This window comes from Scylla paramamosain, chromosome 4 (genome assembly GCF_035594125.1).
Source record: "Scylla paramamosain isolate STU-SP2022 chromosome 4, ASM3559412v1, whole genome shotgun sequence".
Lineage (NCBI taxonomy): Eukaryota > Metazoa > Arthropoda > Malacostraca > Decapoda > Portunidae > Scylla > Scylla paramamosain.
The window spans coordinates 20,977,347-20,999,457 of NC_087154.1; the positions used below are offsets into that span (position 1 = coordinate 20,977,347).

The 22,111-nt window shown below is 43.2% G+C and overlaps 2 protein-coding genes across 4 annotated transcripts in view; both read right to left on the bottom strand.

Moving 5' to 3' along the window:
* The window catches only part of LOC135100144 (von Willebrand factor A domain-containing protein 8-like), a 76,211-nt gene that overhangs the window by 51,624 nt on the left and 2,476 nt on the right, over window positions 1–22,111 (bottom strand). The window lies entirely within an intron of this gene.
* LOC135099829 (uncharacterized) overlaps window positions 1–22,111 on the bottom strand; it is a 29,625-nt gene that overhangs the window by 5,512 nt on the left and 2,002 nt on the right. Inside the window, exon 1 of one of the 3 annotated variants that reach the window (XM_064002409.1) lies at window positions 6,156–6,353. The exons of 1 other annotated variant lie outside the window; for it this stretch is intronic. The gene's annotated coding sequence lies outside the window, so the exon portion shown is untranslated. Of the gene's footprint in view, window positions 1–188; window positions 651–6,155; window positions 6,354–22,111 lie in introns of those variants that run through there. One more of the 3 variants, XM_064002411.1, reaches the window with a different exon arrangement.

Genomic DNA, 22,111 nt, shown 5'->3' on the forward strand with positions numbered 1-22,111 from the left:
ACTGCCACCTTCACCTGTCTGTCCACGGCTCACCAACACACAAACACTCACTCACACACAGACAAACGCTACGCCTCAAGCCACCACACGCAGCACAACACCACACACTCGCGTTAAGCTTTCTGTCGTGTTCTAGGTCACAGCCACGCTACAAAGGCCCCAGCGGGGCCCGCGAGCAGCAGTAGTACCTGAGCTGCAGCACCAGTGAGGCGACACTGACCCGCCACACCCAGCACCTCCCGCCTGGCCCCGCCACTGACTGAGAGCCTCTTCCACGTACTGCACCACACGGTCTCAGCACCCACCCACGGGATTAACAGCGTAATTTTACACTATATTATTTCCTTCTCGCACATTCATATTTCAAGCAAGAGAGAGAGAGAGAAAGTAGAAAAAGATTAAAAAAGTGAGTTAAAGGTAATGTGGAGACCTGATTTGAATAATGCATGAACAAGGGGCAGATATTAACTTGTTCACATTTTATACTGAAAATTGTACCACACTTGCGAATATGGGACGACCGAGGAGAGTGGCGGAATCCGTGTGTGTGTGTACACACACGCTTTCGTGTCTCCCTCCCTACAAGTCTGCTCGAGATTACGACGCACACCAACGCACATGAAGGGCCGAACACACACACACACACACACACACACACACACACACACACACACACACACACACACACACACACACACACACACACACACACACACACACTGCTAACACACTGCTAAAACAAAAACAGACAGCTAGAAATCTATACTGCTTGAAAAAAAGTGTTATCCAACTTATTTATTGTGTGTGTGTGTGTGTGTGTGTGTGTGTGTTATGCACGCACTGGTTATAAATCAAATACTAAAACCTACAAGTGAATGCATAAGGAACTGTCTCATTGCCGCTGCCTGTCCTTCATGAACCATTGAGCACTTCACACCAACAACGTAGAGAACTCATTAACATTATCTCTAGGAGATACAGATAACAATGAGCTAATTATACCTAATCACGCTTTATTTTTAAATAAACCTTTATCAAGAAAACACCACTAGTTTCTACTATAAGACAAAGGCATTCTTTCAAGCTCATCCACTCTTCTCTATCAGCTGTCCGGCTGTTCCAAGGCACAGCAGAAGAGGAAAATTTATTACTTCACATCTACAGCTAATTTTCTATCTTGTCTATACAGCTGAACGAAAACCTCCCTCAAAGCATCTCTTCTCTATCAGCAGCCAAGGCACCACACCAAAGGAAATCATCTAATCTAATTTTCTCTTCCTGTATTATTATCTTTATTGTGTAATGTGTGTGTGTGTGTGTGTGTGTTTATATATATATATATATATATATATATATATATATATATATATATATATATATATATATATATATATATATATATATATATATATATATATATATATATATATATATATATATATATAGATATATGTTTTTTTTTTTCATGGGAAGCAGAGTCCACATCAGTAAGAGTAGTCGGTGCGTTTCATCTGCCTCCCATGGGATTGTTTGGTGGCGGAAAAAAAATTCAAAACAGCCACAGACACAAATCTGAGGCAATTATTTTCACCTTCATCCTCTCCCTCTCTCTGTCTGTCTGTCTACTTCTCTCTCTCTCTCTCTCTCTCTCTCTCTCTCTCTCTCTCTCTCTCTCTCTCTCTCTCTCTCTCTCTCTCTCCCTCTCCCTCTCCCTCTCCCTCTCCCTCTCTCTCTCTCTCTCTCTCTCTCTCTCTCTCTGTACTTACATACTACATACTGAGGCTTTGCTAATTGTGTCCAGGAATGTGAAGATGTGCTAATGTCGCCCTATTTTGATGGAATTAAAAGAAATTGTGTTAATGGTGCAAAACTGACTACTGAAAAGTGAGGCAAAAAAAAAATTTCATTATACTAAGACAAAAAAAAAAGTGAAACTTATTTTTACTATTAAAATAAAAGTAAAAGAAAAAAAAGTTAGTCGATATCGAATGAGAGAAAAACAGGAACAACTGGATACAAATGAAATGATGACACAATGGATGAAAATGGAAGAACGAAAGAAGCAATGAAAGATAATGTGACAAAAAAAATATTACACTTATAAAAATATATATAAAAAAAAAAGGAAAACTGAGAAATAAATACAAAATCTTCCCACAATCTTTGTAAGGATATATAAAACCAGATGATGATGATGGTGATGGTGATGGTGAAGGCGGAGGTGGTACGAGGAAGGAATATGCGTGAGATTGCAACAAAACTGTGTAAAATTGATATGGAGACAAGATAACGCTGGCTTACCAGAAAAGCCTGTTTACTACAACCAGGCCGAAGCAGACACACACACACACGTAAACACACACACACACACACACACACACACACACACACACAGTGGTACAGGAGGTGATGGTTGGAGGTGGAGGAGCAAGGTGGAAGGTGGTACAGTAGTAGTAGTAGTAGTGACAATGAATATAAAAAATACACAAAACAATTGTTGATAATATCATTATTGTTGTTATTGTAGTTACTATTGTTATCATTATTATTATATTTTTATTGTTATCATTATCATTACTATTTTTCATTTTATAAAACTGGACAAGACAGCAGATGAATCCGTGTTAGTCTGTCTGTCTGTCTGCCAAAACATTAAATGTCAAAACATTAAAGGAACATACTTTAATTAAATTTCGGGAAAAGGTGGGCAAAAGTATTAAATTTCAAGATTTTGAGGCAAAATTTAGGATTTTGTTGACAGTGGCATTGACGGAGATATGCTTGCCCTCTCTGAGTTATTTTCTACCATTGCACTGTAACAACAGATAATATTTCAGTTAATTCTGATTCTATCATCATTTTACTACTACTACTACTACTACTACTACTACTGGCACTAGTGGAGACGTGGGGTCCCCGGTTGGCTGGACCGTGTCCGGCAGGTCTGAGTTGACCCTAACCTAACTTGACCTATCCTCGCCTGATCTGGTAACACCAAGGAAAATACACAACTCAGACCTGCCGGACGCGGCCCAGGCAGCTGGGGACCCCACGTCTCCACTACTACCCTGCTACTACTACTGCTACTGCTACTACTAATCCTAATAATAATAATAATAATAATAATAATAATAATAATAAAAATAATAATAACAATAACAACAATAATAATAATAATAGTAACAACAATACAGTATTAATGACAACAACAGTAACCACCACTGGCCACACACACACCCCACATTTTACCACCAAAACAACCCATCGCCTCTCTACTCTCACCAAAACGCGCTACAGTGATTCTTCATACACGTCTACTGAATGTGCCTCCCTCAATATAATCTCGTAAGCCCGTGTGGCGGAGTATTGGCTGGGCCCCTACAGCCGCGCCCCCCACAGCCCTACACCGCCCGCCACAGCCGACAGAGATGAGTGGAGAGGGCTGGCGAGGCTTTTGTCCTGCAGTGAACTCATACAGGCTGCTGCTGATGATGACGATGACCTATTATCTGACCTACCGCACCTTTGTCTAACAGCCTGAGTGACCCCACACACACACACACACACACACACACACACACACACACACACACACACACACACACACACGAGGTAACACACACCGCTACACCACACTCGAGAAATCCACATCATCTTCGCCACTTTCTTCACTGTCCACACTACACCAGCACCGTCCTCGCCAGCAGCGCCACCAGCAGCACAACAACACACACGCGGCCGGCTTTCTTCCCTCCCTGGCACAAACTAACCATGCGAGCCCTGAGTGAGTGAGTACAAGGAGAGGCGCGACATACAACACCCCCCACCACCACACTCCCGTCAGCACTACCGCCGCCGAACCGGACACACTAGTAATAAATGAAGCAAGGACACTTCCCCTCCTCCTCTCCTCCTCCTGTCCCTCTTTCCCCTCGGCACGCATTCAGTTCTCACTCTCGTTTGTCTCCCTGTACACCACTCACCACTCACAGCCTTGCTTTTTCCTCACTTTTTCATACCTACATGCTATCAATGATTGTGGGCTTCCCTAGTGTAGAGTATGGAGGTTAGGTTTGGTGAGGTTAGGTTAGGAGAGGTGATGTATAGTGGGGTGGGGGTTGGGTAAGGTTAAATTTGGTAAAGTGTGTCAAGGTGAGGTGAGGTGAGGTGAGGTGAGGTGAGGTGAGGTGAGGTAAGGTAAGGTAAGGTAAGATGAGGTAAAATTAGTCTAGGTACAGTAAGGCAAGGTAAAGTGATTTTAAATAAGGTAAGGTAATGCACTGTAAAGTAAGGTAAAGTAAGTTAAGGCAAAGTAAGGTTGAGTCAGGGTATATAATGTTAAGTTACTTGAGATGCATCCACAGCCTCTCTGCGCCAGTAACACCTGGACAGCGGCAGCACACAGTCCACACAGGTGCGCCGCCAACCTCGGGTCATAAAGCAGCGGGTCTCCTGTGTGCCGTGACTCCCCTTCTTCCGCCACTTCGCATGTCACGCTCTGCTTCTTACTCTACCACGGAAAAAAATTCGCTGCCGTTCATCTTATTGTCAAACTCCGGCGACGAGGCTGCTGAACGGGGTGACGAGTATACAGGAAGGGATGACGAGTATACAGGAAGGGGTGATGAGTATAGAGGAAGTTGTGACAAGTATAGAGGAAGGGGTGACGAGTATAGGAAGGGGTGACGAGTATACAGGAAGGGGTGACGAGTATAGAAGAAGAACTGGCAGAAGTAGATGGAGGGAGTGCTGACTGGATGGCATGAAGAGATGGTTACTTTTCTCACTTGTAGACAGTTTTTTTCCACACCTACAACTTTAGACACTTTTGAGGCAGTCTTCCTAAACAATTCTGTAACCTAGAAAAATACGAACTTTTAGGCAATATTTCTCATCCCTACAAATTTTTTTACACATTTTTGTACTATTCTTCTAATCTAACAGTTACGTAGTCTCGAAAACCCAAAAGTAACCTCTTATTCTCTTTTTCTGTTCTCATGCAATCAATTCACAGCAATTTGAAGGGTAAGAGAGAACAGCCATAGCAGTAAAAATGGCTAAGTTTTCCTCACACTGTACCACGTTACGAAAGGACGAGGTGAAGAAGAAGGCAATGAGACTAAGACGTTGCTGGCTGAGTGCACTGTTTTCCTTCGTCTCACTCACACTCAGTTACTCTCGGCGTGCGAAATAACAATTCGTAAAGCGACAGACAGCCAGATGTGTGTGTGTGTGTGTGTGTGTGTGTGTGTGTGTGTGTGTGTGTGTGTGTGTGTGTGTGTGTGTGTGTGTGTGTGTGTGTGTGTGTGTGTGTGTGTGTGTGTGTAAACAAGGCAGCATGAAAAACAAGGGCACACGCACCGCAAACTCACACATGTCTCTGCGCAATCCCATTAAACGCCCGTCTGTCTCCAAAACACACACACACACACACACACACACACACACACACACACACACACACACACACACACACACACACACCACGACACGACACGACACGACACAACACAACACATAACACGATAACCAGGTGAGCCGCGAACAGGTGAGAAGGGAGACAGCAGCAGTAGGCCGCGAGGACCAGGCAGGGAGAATCAGGTCGGGAGGAGCAGGCTGGGAGAATTAAGCAAGACGGGAGCAGCAGGAGCAGGCCAACCTAACAAACAGGACGAGGGAGGAGGTCAATTAATTAGGAAGGAGAGGCAGGACCAATTAGCAGAGTAGTGTAGAACAGGCAGGGAAGGATGGGGGAGGTCAGGGAAGGTCACTTAGCAGGCTGAGAAAGGAGGAGCAGGTCACTTTTCAAGCTGGGGAGGAGAAGCAGGTCATTTAGCAGGCAGGGAAAGCAAGGAAAAGCTTAGATAACAGGACAGGCAGGTCATAAAAACAAGGCAATAAAGTGCAGGAGTGGTGGGCAGTGCGAGACCAGGTAAGTAGGTAGGTTAAGTTCAGTGTGCAGGCTGGGAAAGGAAGAGCAGGCCAGTTTGCAGGCAGGTAAAGGTAAGGAAGGGAAGAGCTTAGATAACAGGTCAGGCAGGCCATAAAAAAACAACAAAAAAAAAAACAAGGTAATAAAGAGTAGGTGAGGCGAGCAGTGAGTAAGCAGGCAGGTATGAGGTAGGTCAGGGAGTAGGTGTGTTGGCGGCGCTCACCTGCAGCAGCGGCGGGCGGCGGAGCGGGAGTGAGTGCCAGTGCCAGTGCCAGAGAGGTGACGTGAGGCAGCAAGCGTGAGGCACTACCCACACCTCCACCCTCACGGCCACCCGACTGCTGCTGCTCCTGCTGCTCTCACTCTCCAGGCACTGCTCCCCTCCCCCGCCACTCTCCCTTGCCCCCCATTACTCCTCCTCCTCCTCCGGCTGCGGTTACTCCTCCTCTTTCTTCGTTTCCTGTTCCTATTTCTCAGCCCATCCTTCTTAGCTCCTCCTCCTCCGGTTATTTTTTCCTCTTTCCGTACTATTTTTTCTTCTTCTCTCTCTCTCTCTCTCTCTCTCTCTCTCTCTCTCTCTCTCTCTCTCTCTCTCTCTCTCTCTCTCTCTCTCTCTCTCTCTCTCTCTCCGTCTCCCTTGTGCTTCTCGTGTTTTTTTTTCTTTCTCTCTTTTACTTATCCTCCTTCTTCCTTTCCTTTTCGTTCTTCTGTCCATCCTTCCTAGTTACTTATTTTCTTTACTTTTCTTTATCTCCGAGATTATTCGCTTTCTATTCCTTGTTCCTTCTACCTGTGTTACTCTTTCTGTCCCTTCCTTTGAACCATTCCTTCTCTATCTTTATTTTTCTCTTCAGTTCCAAAATTATTTTTTTTTTATACTTTTGAATTTAAAATTAATCCATAGCTTTCTTTAAAAAAAAAAACATCTCATCACACTTTTTTTCAAATCCAAATTCAATCTTTTCCCTTAAAAATTCAACATCATATTTTTTTTCTTTTCAAATCCAAAATAACTCCATACCTTTTTCTTTTAAAATCCAAAATCAATCCATATTTTTTTTCTTTTCAAATTCAAAATCACCCCATACTTTTTTCTTTTCCTTTTTAAACCCAAAATCACTCCTTTAATCTCCTCAAATCCACAATACCTGCCTTTCTCTCCCTCTCCTTCCTCCCTCACTCATGTTCCGTGTCCCCGCCACAAGCACGCCTTCACAAACGCACGTCTCCCACACCCAAGCCTCGCCACACGCACCTTTCTCTCCCCACCAGACATCCCTAACGACACCAATTTGCCTTCTGCACCTCTAAATCCTATGATGGTCCTGTGCCGCTTCATGAACTTCCTCTCCCTCCTCTCTCTCTTTACGTCCTTTCCCTTCCTTCCTTCATTCTTTCCTTTATTTTCCCTTTTTCATGTTTTTGTTTTTCTATTCTACGTTCACGTGTCTCTCCTTTTTTTTTTGCCTTTCCTTTCCTCATTCCGCTCCCTTTCTCTCTTTTCTTATTCTGCTTGTCTCCCTCTTCTTTTTCCTTTCCTGTTTCATTTCTCTCTCTCACTCTTACTCTTCTTATTTTCTTTCCTTCTCTCTTCTTTTAATCTCTTCCTCCCTCTATCTTTTCTTTCTATTTCTTTCATTTTCTCTTCTTTTCCCTATCTATCCTCTTTTTCTATCATTCTTCATTCACTGTTCAGGGGGTGCTGTGAACTTATCATTAAACCCAGCTGTGACCTCACTGAACGTTTCCCTTTGTGTCTCACAACACAAGGGGGTAGTCACAGCCTGCCCTCTAAAGACAACTCTCTTCCTCCACACAAAACTACAAGCACCTAATAACACACACACCCTTCACTCCAAAAATTTTAAAATCATGGCGACTCCTACACCAGCCTCGGAGTCCCCATCTGGGGAGGGGACCATAAATGTCCCCAGGTCGGACTGCCTTTCCGTCGACGACCCTAAGTGTCTTGACACCCCCCTCAACTTTTCTTCATTAACTTTTGCAACATTCGCGGTCTAAGATCTAATTTTCAATCTGTAGAACACCACCTCTCCTCTTCTAAACCTCATCTTCTTTTCCTCACTGAAACTCAGGTGTCTGAGGCAACTGACAGTAGCCCCTTTTCTGTTCCCTCCTACTTTCTCTATCCTCATTTTCGATCCAAAGCTGGATGCTGCGTTTATGTGCGCAATGACTTAACCTGCTCTCGTGCCCACGCTCTTGAATCTTCCGAGTTTTCCACCATCTGGCTACGACTACAGAGTCATTCTCATACTAAATTTATCTGTGCTGTATACCTCTCTCCTAACTCCTCTGACTATAAGAAATTCTTTGACTACTTAACTTCCAAAGTGGAGCACATTCTGACCCTCTTCCCTTTTGCAGAGATCTCCATTCTTGGAGACTTCAATGTTCACCACCAGCTTTGGCTTTCCTCTCCCTTCACTGACCATCCTGGTGAACTAGCCTACAACTTTGCTATCCTCCATGACCTAGAGCAATTGGTGCAACACCCTACTCGTATTCCTGACCGTCTTGGAGATACGCCCAACATTCTTGACCTTTTCCTGACCTCTAATCCTTCTGCTTATGCTGTCACCCTTTCTTCTCCGTTGGGCTCCTCCGATCACAATCTCATATCTTTATCTTGTCCTATCACTCCAATCCCTCCTCAGGATCCCCCTAAGCGAAGGTGCCTCTGGCGTTTTGCCTCTGCTAGTTGGGGGGACCTGAGGCGGTATTTTGCTGATTTTCCTTGGAATGACTACTGCTTCCGTGTCAGAGACCCGTCTTTGTGTGCTGAGCGCATAACAGAGGTGATAGTGTCTGGCATGGAGGCGTACATTCCTCACTCTTTTTCTCGTCCTAAACCTTCTAAACCTTGGTTTAACACAGCTTGTTCTCGTGCTATACATGATAGAGAGGTGGCCCACAAAAGGTACTTAAGCCTTCCTTCACCAGAATCTCATGCACTTTATATTTCTGCCCGGAACCATGCCAAGTCTGTTCTCCAACTAGCCAAAAACTCCTTCATTAACAGAAAATGTCAAAACCTTTCAAGATCTAACTCCCCTCGTGATTTCTGGCATCTAGCCAAAAATATCTCCAATAACTTTGCTTCTTCTTCTTTCCCTCCTCTACTTCAACCAGATGGCACCACTGCTATCACATCTATTTCTAAAGCTGAACTCTTTGCTCAAACCTTTGCTAAAAACTCTACCTTGGACGATTCTGGGCTTGTTCCTCCCTCTCCTCCACCCTCTGACTACTTCATGCCTCGTATTAAAATTCTTCGTAATGATGTTTTCCATGCCCTCGCTGGCCTAAACCCTCAGAAGGCTTATGGACCTGATGGGGTCCCTCCTATTGTTCTCCGAAACTGTGCCTCCGTGCTTGCACCTTGCCTAGTCAAACTCTTTCAGCTCTGTCTGTCAACATCTACCTTTCCTTCTTGCTGGAAGTTTGCCTACATTCAACCTGTTCCTAAAAAGGGTGACCGCTCTAATCCCTCAAACTACCGTCCTATTGCTTTAATTTCCTGCTTATCTAAAGTTTTTGAATCTATCCTCAACAGGAAGATTCTTAAACATCTATCACTTCACAACCTTCTATCTGATCGCCAGTATGGGTTCCGTCAAGGCCGCTCGACTGGTGATCTTCTGGCTTTCCTTACTGAGTCTTGGTCATCCTCTTTTAGAGACTTTGGTGAAACTTTTGCTGTTGCCTTGGACATATCAAAAGCCTTTGATAGAGTCTGGCACAAAGCTTTGATTTCCAAACTACCCTCCTACGGTTTCTATCCTTCTCTCTGTAACTTCATCTCAAGTTTCCTTTCTGACCGTTCTATTGCTGCTGTGGTAGACGGTCACTGTTCTTCTCCTAAATCTATTAACAGTGGTGTTCCTCAGGGTTCTGTCCTGTCACCCACTCTCTTCTTATTATTCATTAATGATCTTCTAAAACAAACTTCTTGTCCTATCCACTCCTATGCTGATGATACCACCCTGCACTTTTCCACGTCTTTTCATAGACGTCCAACCCTTCAGGAGGTAAACATATCACGCAGGGAAGCCACAGAACGCCTGACTTCTGATCTTTCTAAAATTTCTGATTGGGGCAGAGCAAACTTGGTATTGTTCAATGCCTCAAAAACTCAATTCCTCCATCTATCAACTCGACACAATCTTCCAGACAACTATCCCCTCTTCTTCAATGACACTCAACTATCCCCCTCTTCTACACTGAACATCCTCGGTCTGTCCTTTACTTATAATCTGAACTGGAAACTTCACATCTCATCTCTAGCTAAAACAGCTTCCATGAAGTTAGGTGTTCTGAGACGTCTCCGCCAGTTTTTCTCACCCCCGCAGCTGCTAACTCTGTACAAGGGCCTTATCCGTCCATGTATGGAGTATGCTTCACATGTCTGGGGGGGTTCCACTCATACTGCTGTTCTAGACAGGGTGGAATCAAAAGCTTTTCGTCTCATCAACTCCTCTCCTCTAACTGACTGTCTTCAGCCTCTCTCTCACCGCCGCAATGTTGCATCTCTAGCTGTCTTCTACCGCTATTTTCATGCTAACTGCTCTTCTGATCTTGCTAACTGCATGCCTCCCCTCCTTCCGCGGCCTCGCTGCACAAGACTTTCTTCTTTCTCTCACTCCTATTCTGTCCACCTCTCTAACGCAAGAGTTAACCAGTATTCTCAATCATTCATCCCTTTCTCTGGTAAACTCTGGAACTCCTTGCCTGCTTCTGTATTTCCACCTTCCTATGACTTGAATTCCTTCAAGAGGGAGGTTTCAAGACACTTATCCACCAATTTTTGACCACTGCTTTGACCCTTTTAGGGACTGGCATTTCAGTGGGCATTTTTTTTTATTAGATTTTTGTTGCCCTTGGCCAGTATCCTTCCTACATAAAAAAAAAAAAAAAAAAAAAAAAAAAAAAAAAAAATTTCCTTTTTCTTTTCCCTTCCCTTCCTCCTCCCTTTTCCTTTCCCCTATATACGCCTCCTTTATCCCTTCCTTCCCTTTCTTTTACCTTCACATCCCCTCCAACACCCTCTTCCCAACCGCAAACCAATGCCATCACATACAGGTGCACCAAACTTTAGTCCCTTCGTCCCTTCGTTCCTCTCCGACCCTCCACCGTCCGCACTTCACCCAAAAAAAGAGACAAGACACACGAGGCGCTTTTCTGTTCCCTTAAGAGTGTACTGTACCAAGTGCCAATGACTCCTGAAGCGCATGCCTGCCTGCCTGCCTGCTTCCCCGAGTTTAGGTATCGGTACAGCGAGCATAACGAGGACACGTGAGCGGCGATCAATACTTTGTTTACGTTGGGATACCTGAAGGTTCGTGACTGTTAATTCATGCGGGTTGGGTGGCGTAAGGAGATGGTGATGGTGGTGGTAGTGGTCGTGGTGGTGGTCGTAGTGGTGGTAGTTTGCCTTGTTAGCGCTTGAGAGAGAGAGAGAGAGAGAGAGAGAGAGAGAGAGAGAGAGAGAGAGAGAGAGAGAGAGAGGGAGAGAGAGAGAGAGAGAGAGAGAGAGAGAGAGAAGAGAGAGAGAGAGAGAGAGACAGAGAGAGAGAGAGAGAGAGAGAGAGAGAGAGAGAGAGAATAATGGGTAACAATATAAGCAGGTGGATGAATTCATGTTATTTTCTTATATACGGAATACAGAGCAGCCGGGAATGCTTGATTAGAGGGTGGCGGCGTCCCGGCGCCCGACAAATACCCGAGTGTTTGGCGAAATTCGAGGTTGTGCGCTGAACGAGACAAGCTGGCGAGGAAGAGTGTGTGTGGAACAAACTGGCAGCCCACATGTTGAAGAATATGAGAGAGAGAGAGAGAGAGAGAGAGAGAGAGAGAGAGAGAGAGAGAGAGAGAGAGAGAGAGAGAGAGAGAGAGAGAGAGAGAGAGAGAGAGAGAGAACAAACTGTGGAACAAACTGGCAGCCCACATGTTGAAGAATATTAGAGAGAGAGAGAGAGAGAGAGAGAGAGAGAGAGAGAGAGAGAGAGAGAGAGAGAGAGAGAGAGAGAGAGAGAGAGAGAGAGAGAGAGAGAGAGAGAGAGTGTGTGTGTGTGTGTGTGTGTGTGTGTGTGTGTGTGTGTGTGTGTGTGTGTGTGTGTGTGTGTGTGTGTGTGTGTGTGTGTGTGTGTGTGTGTGTGTGTGTGTGTGTGTGTGTGTGTGTGTGTGTGTGTGTGTGTGTGTGTATATATATATATATATATATATATATATATATATATATATATATATATATATATATATATATATATATATATATATATATATATATATATATATATATATAGTGTCCCTCATGTAGGAGGGACACTGACCAAGGGCAACAAAAATCCAATAAAAAAAAATGCCCACTGTAATGCCAGTCCCATAAAAGGGTCCAAAGTGGTAGTCAAAAATTGAAGGATAAGTGTCTTGAAACCTCCCTCTTGAAGGAATTCAAGTCATACGAAGGTGGAAATACAGAAGCAGGCAGGGAGTTCCAGAGTTTACCAGAGAAAGGGATGAATGATTGAAAAATACTGGTTAACTCTTGCGTTAGAGAGGTGGACAGAATAGGGGTGAGAGAAAGAAGAAAAACTGGCGGAGACGTCTTAGAACACCGAACTTCAGAGAAGCTGTTTTAGCTAGAGATGAAATGTGAAGTTTCCAGTTCAGATTATAAGTAAAGGACAGACCGAGGATAATCAGTGTAGATGAGGGGGACAGTTGAGTGTCATTGAAGAAGAGGGGATAGTTGTCTGGAAGGTTGTGTCGAGTTGATAGATGGAAGAATTGAGTTTTTGAGGCATTGAACAATATCAAGTTTGCTCTGCCCTAATCAGAAATTTTAGAAAGATCAGAAGTCAAGCGTTCTGTGGCTTCCCTGCATGAAATGTTTACTTCCTGAAGGGTTGGACGTCTATGAAAAGACGTGGAAAAGTGCAGGGTGGTATCATCAGCGTAGGAGTGGATAGGGTAAGAAGTTTGGTTTAGATCATTAATGAATAATAAGAAGAGAGTGGGTTACAGGACAGAACCCCGAGGAATACCACTGTTAATAGATTTAGGAGAAGAACAGTGACCGTCTACCACAGCAGCAATAGAACGGTCAGAAAGGAAACTTGAGATGAAGTTACAGAGAGAAGGATAGAAGCCGTAGGAGGGTAGTTTGGAAATCAAAGCTTTGTGCCAGACTCTATCAAAAGCTTTTGATATGTCCAAGGCAACAGCAAAAGTTTCACCAAAATCTCTAAGAAAGGATGACCAAGACTCAGTAAGGAAGGCCAGATCACCACTAGAGCAGCCTTGACGGAACCCATAATGGCGATCAGATAGAAGATTGTGAAGTGATAGATGTTTAAGAATCTTCCTGTTGAGGATAGATTCAAATACTTTAAATAGGCAGGAAATTAAAGCAATAGGACGGTAGTTTGAGGGATTAGAATAGTCATCCTTTTTAGGAACAGGCTGAATGTAGGCAAACTTTCAGCAAGAAGGAAAGGTAGATGTTGACAGACAGAGCAGAAAGAGTTTGACTAGGCAAGGAGCAAGCACGGAGGCACAGTTTCGGAGAACAATAGGAGGGATCCCATCAGGTCTATAAGCCTTCCGAGGGTTTAGGCCAGCAAGGGCATGGAAAACATCATTGCGAAGAATTTTAATAGGTAGCATGAAGTAGTCAGAGGGTGGAAGAGAGGGAGGAACAAGCCCAGAATCGTCCAAGGTATTTATTTATTTATTTATTTATTTGTTTTGCTCAGGAATGATGGAAAAATTCAGTTCAGTATTTAAAAAAGGCTGCATGCAGTCACAAGTATGATACGAATACGAATAATTCTCAATCAGTATTTGATATATATATATATATATATATATATATATATATATATATATATATATATATATATATATATATATATATATATATATATATATATATATGTATAATTTTGTGTTAACGTAGAGTGTGTACAATTTAGTTTTGCATTTTAGTTGTGGAAATTAATATATGACCAATAAACCATCTACTTACTGCTACGGCGCCTTCCCTTGGGAGGGACAAGACCAAGGTAAAAGCGACACAATCATGACGTCCTTGCGAGTAAAATTGAAAACCACAAGCACACACACGCAAGAACACGTGCTACCACAAAAAAAAAAGAAAAAAAAAACAGTACGTAAAAGGAAAAAGAAATAACGCACATCAGTACAATCCCACAGCAGTGCCTGATGAACGAGGAATACCAGAACCCGCAGTACGCTCAAAGACACGCTAAATGAGCAAAGGCCACACAGTAAAAAGAAAAAAAAGTCAGCCGTGGTCTCACGGCAGCCAGGAAATGAATTACGCAGGAACACAAGGCCGCCGGTCAATTAGAGGCCACATGAAGAAATAAAATAGAAACGAAAAGAAAAGAAACAGTAGCTTGAAAAACTAACTAATGAGGAAGGAATTAAAACATGAAACTGACTCGCTCCCTCACCCTAAAAAAAATAAATAAAAAAAAATAAAAAAAATAACAAAAAATAAATGTGGAATTAACACAAAAGAAAAGTTAGAGGGAAATGCAATTATCACTAAAACTGACTCTCCTCAAAAAATAAATATTGTAACATTAATGGAGAAGCAAAAACGTAAAAATATATTGTTTGGCAGAAATTTACTACAAAACAAGAAGCCACATTTATCATGGGATTAAAAATAAAAATAAAAGTAAACAAAATCTATTTCAAAATTATATATACAAACGCCACTACAACTTACCAATAAAAAAAGCACATTTTCAAACATTATTCCCTAAAGTAAGACCACAACCGAGAAAAAAAAAATATATAAACATCGCCATAAAGATTTGATCAAAAAGAAAAAAATGCTTAAATAAAAAAAAAAATCATATAAACCACCAAAAACTAAGTGAAAAATTAAAACTTATTAAATAAAAAAAAAATGAAACTCACCACTACAAACCGCCATTATCAAGACACAACTCACCCAAGCCGCAGCACCATCAGCGTTAGTTATCAGCACAAGTTATAAGTTACGCCAGTCTTGCATAACTTACTGATAAAACCACAACTGGCCATTACCACGCACGTTATAATCACGAATCATTACCACAAACCATAACTCACCACTCACTAACTCCGTGCCACAATTTCCATTCCCCCCCACCCCCCCTCATAAAAATCATCCCCAAAAAAAGAAAACGAGGCAAAAATACGCGATTTTCAAGCATTCTCGTAATTATATCATGTTTTATTTATTTATTTATTTTTTTTTGGTATACGGGTTGCTGGTGAGTGACTTTTTTTTTATTCGCAAAAAGGAATCACCCTCAAAAAAAAAAATAAATAAATAAATAAGACGAGACACGAGTGCACAAATCTCAAACACTGTAGCACCTTTACTCTATTTTACGTTTTCTTTTATTTAGTTACTGACATTTTTTTTCTACCGCCCCGCCCACAAAAAAAAAAAAAAAGACGAGTACACGATTTTCAAATACTCTACACCCATTTCTACTTTTTTTTTCTTTTTTTGAGTGTTGGTGAGTGACTTGTAAAATGCACACGCGGATCGTTCATTTTCTTAATTTTCTTTCTATCCTTCCACAGAAAAAGAACAAAAAAAAAAAGAAAACGAGCGACGCATACACGATTCTCAAACACTCCAGTAACTACATCCATTTTTACCAGTTTCTTTTTTTTTTTCTTTTCTTTTTTTTTTTCCTTTAGCAAGCGCTGGTGAGTGACTTGTAAAATGCACACACGCGGGCCCGACAGTTCATTTTCTTAAACTTTTTGTTCTATCGTAAGGAGGGCTCGCATGTTGCCCTGATAAGCCAAGGTCTCCGCTTCCTCCCTAGTTACCCTGAGTGGTCTTGCCTTGGGTGCGCGCCGCGTGTTGTCTCCGGTGATGGATAGAGAGGTGATGACAGTGAGGCGGCGTGGCTTTAGAATGAGACGTGGTGGTGGTGGTGGTGGTGGTGGTGGAAGAGGGCAACGACGATAAGGACTGCAGTGAAGAGGCCAGAGAGGACAAGAAACCGATCAAAATTTGGGAAGGGAATAGAAAATGAAGATGAGGACAAGAACGAGGAGGAAAAAGAGGAACATAAAGACTAGAACGATTAGGAAAGAGAGGAAAAACAGAACGAGAAGATAAGGAAAGGAGAGAAAATTGAAGTGAAGAGAAAATTAAATCAAGGAAGAGAACAGGAAGGAAAATAAGCAAGAGACTGAGGAAAGAGATGACGGAGGTAGGCGAAAAGGACAAAAGAGAACGAAAAAATGCAGAACATGACAGAAGAATGAAGAGACAATGTAAAAAGAACAAGAACAGGGAGAAGGAGGAGGGAGAGGAGAAAGAAAGAGATGACATGGAGGTAAAGAGGAATGCAACCAGAAGCGAAGAAAGGAAGGAAGACGAGGAAGAGAAGGAAGAAGAGGAGGAAGAAAGCGATGACCACCAAGATAAGAGTCACCAAGATTACCGTCACGTTGCTTAGAGTTACCGGTAACTCGACACACACACACACACACACACACACACACACACACACACACACACACACACACACACACACACACACACACATACACTATCAAGCTTCATTTAGCTCATAATTTCCAGCTCTACACGCCCATGAGACAAATGTACACGCGAGCTGAGTCTACACAGCAATTACGCACACGCGCCCTTCTGCACAGTGTGTGTACTTACATGCGCCAAGAAAACGTGTACACAAAAACATACATTGTGCCGACGTTCATGTTTTAAGTATGAGTGTCTGGCATATACGTAAATACATAGAAGGATCGTGGTGCATACATGTGTTAGTTACTGTGTGAGTGTATGTATGTGTGTGCATGGGTTATGTATACTGGATATAGAAAGGTTACATAACTTGAAAAATCCCATACGCTCTCTCTCTCTCTCTCTCTCTCTCTCTCTCTCTCTCTCTCTCTCTCTCTCTCTCTCTCTCTCACGTTAACACCTTCCCACGTGACCCCTGAATTTCATTTAATTATATAAATGTAAAAAAAAAAAAAAAAACGAGCGGTAAAGGCCAAGAGAGCACGCACGTTCATGTACACACACACACACACACACACACACACACACACACACACACACACACACACACACACACACACACACACACACACACACACAGAACCTAAGTCACGCGTGCACATGCTTTTATGTCCTCCACACACACACACACACACACACACACACACACACACACACACACACACACACACACACACACACACATGCAGCAAGAAGGTAGACAGAGAGGTAGGAAAGGGAATGGACACACACACACACACACACACACACACACACACACACACACACACACACACACACACACAGAAAATTGCAACATCATGCAATAACTGAATAACATTATTTGAGATTTAATTGTCCATGCTAGAGGAGGAGGAGGAGGAGGAGGAGGAGGAGGAGGAGGAGGAGGAGGAGGAGGAGGAGGAGGAGGAGGAGGAGGAGGAGGAGGAGGAGGAGGAGGAGGAGGAGGAGGAGGTACTTTCTTATGCTGCAATGATCACGCACGCACTCCCTCACACCACCACCACCACCACCACCAACACCACCACCACCACCACCACAACACCAAACCACATAACCCTGAACCTTCCTAAATGCTGCCCTCCCACCCCCACCCCCCGAATCAAATGTCACTTTCCACTTTCCCTGTGTGTCCTCCCCTGCTACCTCTTCTCCACACGGACCTTTTCATTTTCCCCTCCTCTTTACTGTGAGGGGATTTGAACTTTTGGTGAGTCTGAGTGAGGAATCGTTGGACTTTTTTGGCGAATCTGTGAAAAGAATGAGATTTTGGTTGAGTTTGTGTGGAAAATTGGGGGCAAAAAAAAAAAATGGAGTACTTACAGATCAATACCAGTAGTTTTTAATGTTATTTTATGGAAAATATGATGAAGGAAAATGTATGATATTTTTTTCTTTCATGCCAAATATTCACGATCAAATCTCCTTACATATTTTTTTCTTTAAGATTTACTAGAGGAAAACTGATGGAAAATTACGGTTTGTATTTTATTTTCAAGCACGTCACAAATCCACGAATTACTCACTCACCAAGCTCCCTAATTCCCTGCATCAGTCCACGGGTCGCTTTTCTTTGCCACTCATTACAATTCCTCTAATCACTACCTAATCTCTCTCTCTCTCTCTCTCTCTCTCTCTCTCTCTCTCTCTCTCTCTCTCTCTCTCTCTCTCTCTCTCTCTCTCTAACACACAGAGGCATTTACTTTCATCACACTAATTCCTCCCTCTCTCTTGCTGTCTTCCTTTGCTCTTTCCGCAATCTTCCTCAGTCTATCCTAGCAATCACGCCCCTCTCTTATCCACTTTCCTCCCCTTTCTTCCCTCACATTATCCTGCTCCTCCCCTCCATTCATCTTCCTGGCATTGCTCTCTCTCTCTCTCTCTCTCTCTCTCTCTCTCTCTCTCTCTGATCTCCCTTCACGCCGATCCTCCCTTCCTCCTTCCTTGCACAGAGAGAGAGAGAGAGAGAGAGAGAGAGAGAGAGAGAGAGAGAGAGAGAGAGAGAGAGAGAGAGAGAGAGAGAGAGAGAGAGAGAGAGAGAGAGAGCTCCAGTATGTATCTCAACCCAACCCCGCCAAAGCTTATTAAATTATTGGGCAGGAGGACAGGTGGCAAAGGCGATTAGACAGGTAAGTGCAGGTAAGGGTGTGTGTCTGCAGGTGAGGGGAGAGGTGAAGGTGGAGGCACAGCGATGAAGGCAGGAATAAAGATGGACTGAATAACAGGGGAGGGAGGCATTAGCAAAAGGTGGTATGGCAGGATAGTCCATTAGTGTCACGGGGAAAGGTGTATTAGATGAGAGAGAGAGAGAGAGAGAGAGAGAGAGAGAGAGAGAGAGAGAGAGAGAGAGAGAGAGAGAGAGAGAGAGAGAGAGAGAGAGAGAGAGAGAGAGAGAGAGAGAGAGAGAGAGAGAGAGAGATTAATATGCCTGCAGACCAGACCTGTTGTTGCTTTCTTTTTTTTTTTCCTTTCGTCCTATTATGTATGTTTTTCTATTATTTAGACGTATATGAGTTTGGTTTGCAGCTTCGTTTATTACAGACCACCTTCCTTCTTCAGTGATTCATCAAAATTATCCATAACCTTCTATATTTAGCGTCCAGTCTCCCTATTTCTCCATCCATCTCTCTCAACCTCCTCCTCTCCTTCCCTATACCGCTCCATCTCACCTTCCTTCCATCCATCTCAACTTCCATCCCTTCCCTTACTCCCCAGGGCGTCATGCAAACCTAAACCCCGTAGGAAGCGAACACTCCCCCAAGTACAGAGAAGAACGATGAGGTAGAGAAAACACGAGTAGCATTCAGAGAGAGAGAGAGAGAGAGAGAGAGAGAGAGAGAGAGAGAGAGAGAGAGAGAGAGAGAGAGAGAGAGAGAGAGAGAGAGAGAGAGAGAGAGAGAGAGAGAGAGAGAGAGAGAGAGAGAGAAAACATGCTAACAACACTCAGGTCCTCCATTCCTTCACACACACACACACACACACACACACACACACACACACACACACACACACACTTCTCTTCCCGCGAATGGTGTATCGGAAGCACAACAATCGTGTTCACAGGATATAATAAGAAGCAGACAAGTAGAGGCCTCTTGGTAGTTATATCTTGCTGCACTCACCCGCTGAGTATTAATTCCGGGAAGCCTCGTCTATGTTCTCTCTCTCTCTCTCTCTCTCTCTCTCTCTCTCTCTCTCTCTCTCTCTCTCTCTCTCTCTCTCTCTCTCTCTCTCTCTCTCTCTCTCTCTCTCTCTCTCTCTCTCTCTCTCTCTCTCTCTCTCTCTCTCTCTCTCTCTGATGAAGTGGGTCATTTATCACCTTCACTCACTCTCTCCATTACTCGGTCTGTGTGTGAAGCAAGTTGTGTTTGGCGAAAGAAAACAAAGAAGTGTGTGAGTAGGAATTGTGTGTGTTTGTTGGCAGTAAGTGTGAGTGACAGAATAACATACAGACTCGAGGGAGAACAGCGAGTGCCTCGTTCACTGACGGATGAAGCACTGACTTACTGGCAACATACTGGCTGGTTTAGCGAGTGAATGACTGACAGGCAGAAAGGAAGTTTATTTTGGTCAACTGATTCACAGGCTACTTGGCAAGCTGAATATAACACTGGTGCTTTGACAAACTGCTGATAAAATAAACCGAATAACATGATGTGACTTTAGAGGGAACACACACACACACACACACACACACACACACACACACACACACACACACACACACACACACACACACACACACACAGAAAAGAGGTTTAAAGACACTTCTCAATGTAATTTGAACTTGTCATCGAGCCGTTCTCTTTAGAAAATGGTACCTTTATATAAGAACACAGGAACACAAGAAAATAAGGTAAGCTGCAAGAACCATCAGGCCTACACGTAGCAGTCCCTTTATGATACATACCTACCTATTTCCACCTATCATCTCCATCCATAAATTTGTCTAATTTTTTTTTAAAGCTACTTAATGACTCAGCATTAATAACTGAATCCATTCCATTCATCTACCCCTCTATCTGAGGACCAATAACTTTCTAACTCTTTTATATACTAACTTTTCAAGGTTCAACCCATTATTTTTTGTCTATCTTGATTTCTGATCCTGAGAAATTCCCTTACGTCACCTTTGTTATGTGTCCCATACCACTTAAAATCTCAATCAGGTCCCCTTTTAACCTACGCCTTTCAAAATTTCGAGATTAAAAAACACACTTTACTGATTGATATAAACACATTTTATTGATTGACAAACTTTTTTATATGTTCCTAATTTAAAAGAGACACATTCTACAGATGTCAAAAATGTTCTTTTGAGTTCACAGGAACGGTGTGTAGATAATAACATTTAACCTTATCAGCATTTGATATTTAAACAAAATTTATAAAATAAAAAAAAAACTACACCTTCTTGATTGATAAAAACCTTTCTATTAATGTTTTTTTTCTTCCACTTTTCACGTTTTTAACATTTTAAAATATTATGAGAAATTTTTGACCGATTTTGTTGTCCTTGGCCAGAGCTCCCCCTTACACACACACACACATCAAGGCAGACCACCACTACCCGTGACATACAACAGCTGCAGAGGACACCAACGCTGAAGGGAGATTGGCTTGATGGCTTTCATGAACTACTTTGAACTCCCTCGCCTTGCCCTGCCCAGCGTCTCTGTCAACAGCCTTCCAATTCACTCCGTCCATCTGCCCGCCGCACCCTCCTGCACCTTCCCTTCCATCCGTCCATGCTGGCTAACAATTCACTCACTAAATAAACACGACGAACACACACCATGGCCTTTTTTTTTCTTTTTCCCCCTCCATGGACGTTTTACTGCTACCTGCTTGTGTTTGTTGAAGTATTTGGAGGAGGAGGAGGAGGAGGAGGAGGAGGAGGAGGAGGAGGAGGAGGAGGAGGAGGAGGAGGAGGAGGAGGAGGAGGAGGAGGAGGAGGAGAACCTGTGGGTCTTATTTACGGCAGACACGCTTCAGGTGTTCCTCTCTCTCTCTCTCTCTCTCTCTCTCTCTCTCTCTCTCTCTCTCTCTCTCTCTCTCCTCTCTCTCTCTCTCTCTCTCTCTCTCTCTCTCTCTCTTTCTCTCTCTACTTATCGACCAGTTCCAATCCGTCTCCCATCACAGTGACACAAACAACACCCCATGAAAGGCGCCTCGCCGATCCTCCGTGATTCATCTCGACACTCTGATTGGTTTCCTGATAACGTGTGGAAATGGTAATCTCTCTCTCTCTCTCTCTCTCTCTCTCTCTCTCTCTCTCTCTCTCTCTCTCTCTCTCTCTCTCTCTCTCTCTCTCTCTCTCTCTCTTCAGCGATGGGTCCTCTATATATAGTTTGTGGATGAGCACTTCGTCACGTTAAATTTTCACTTGGCAGTTTCCAGTAAAAGCTCCACTCTTCTTTCTGAGCATCCAGTGTGATCCTTCTGTCGCTAAAAACGAATCAGCCACTCAATCAATCATTCTGACCACTCCCGGCTCATGCTTAAAGATTCATTTCCAGGTGCCTTTTTGTCCATCTTCGCTGGCACACCCCGTGACAGTTTGC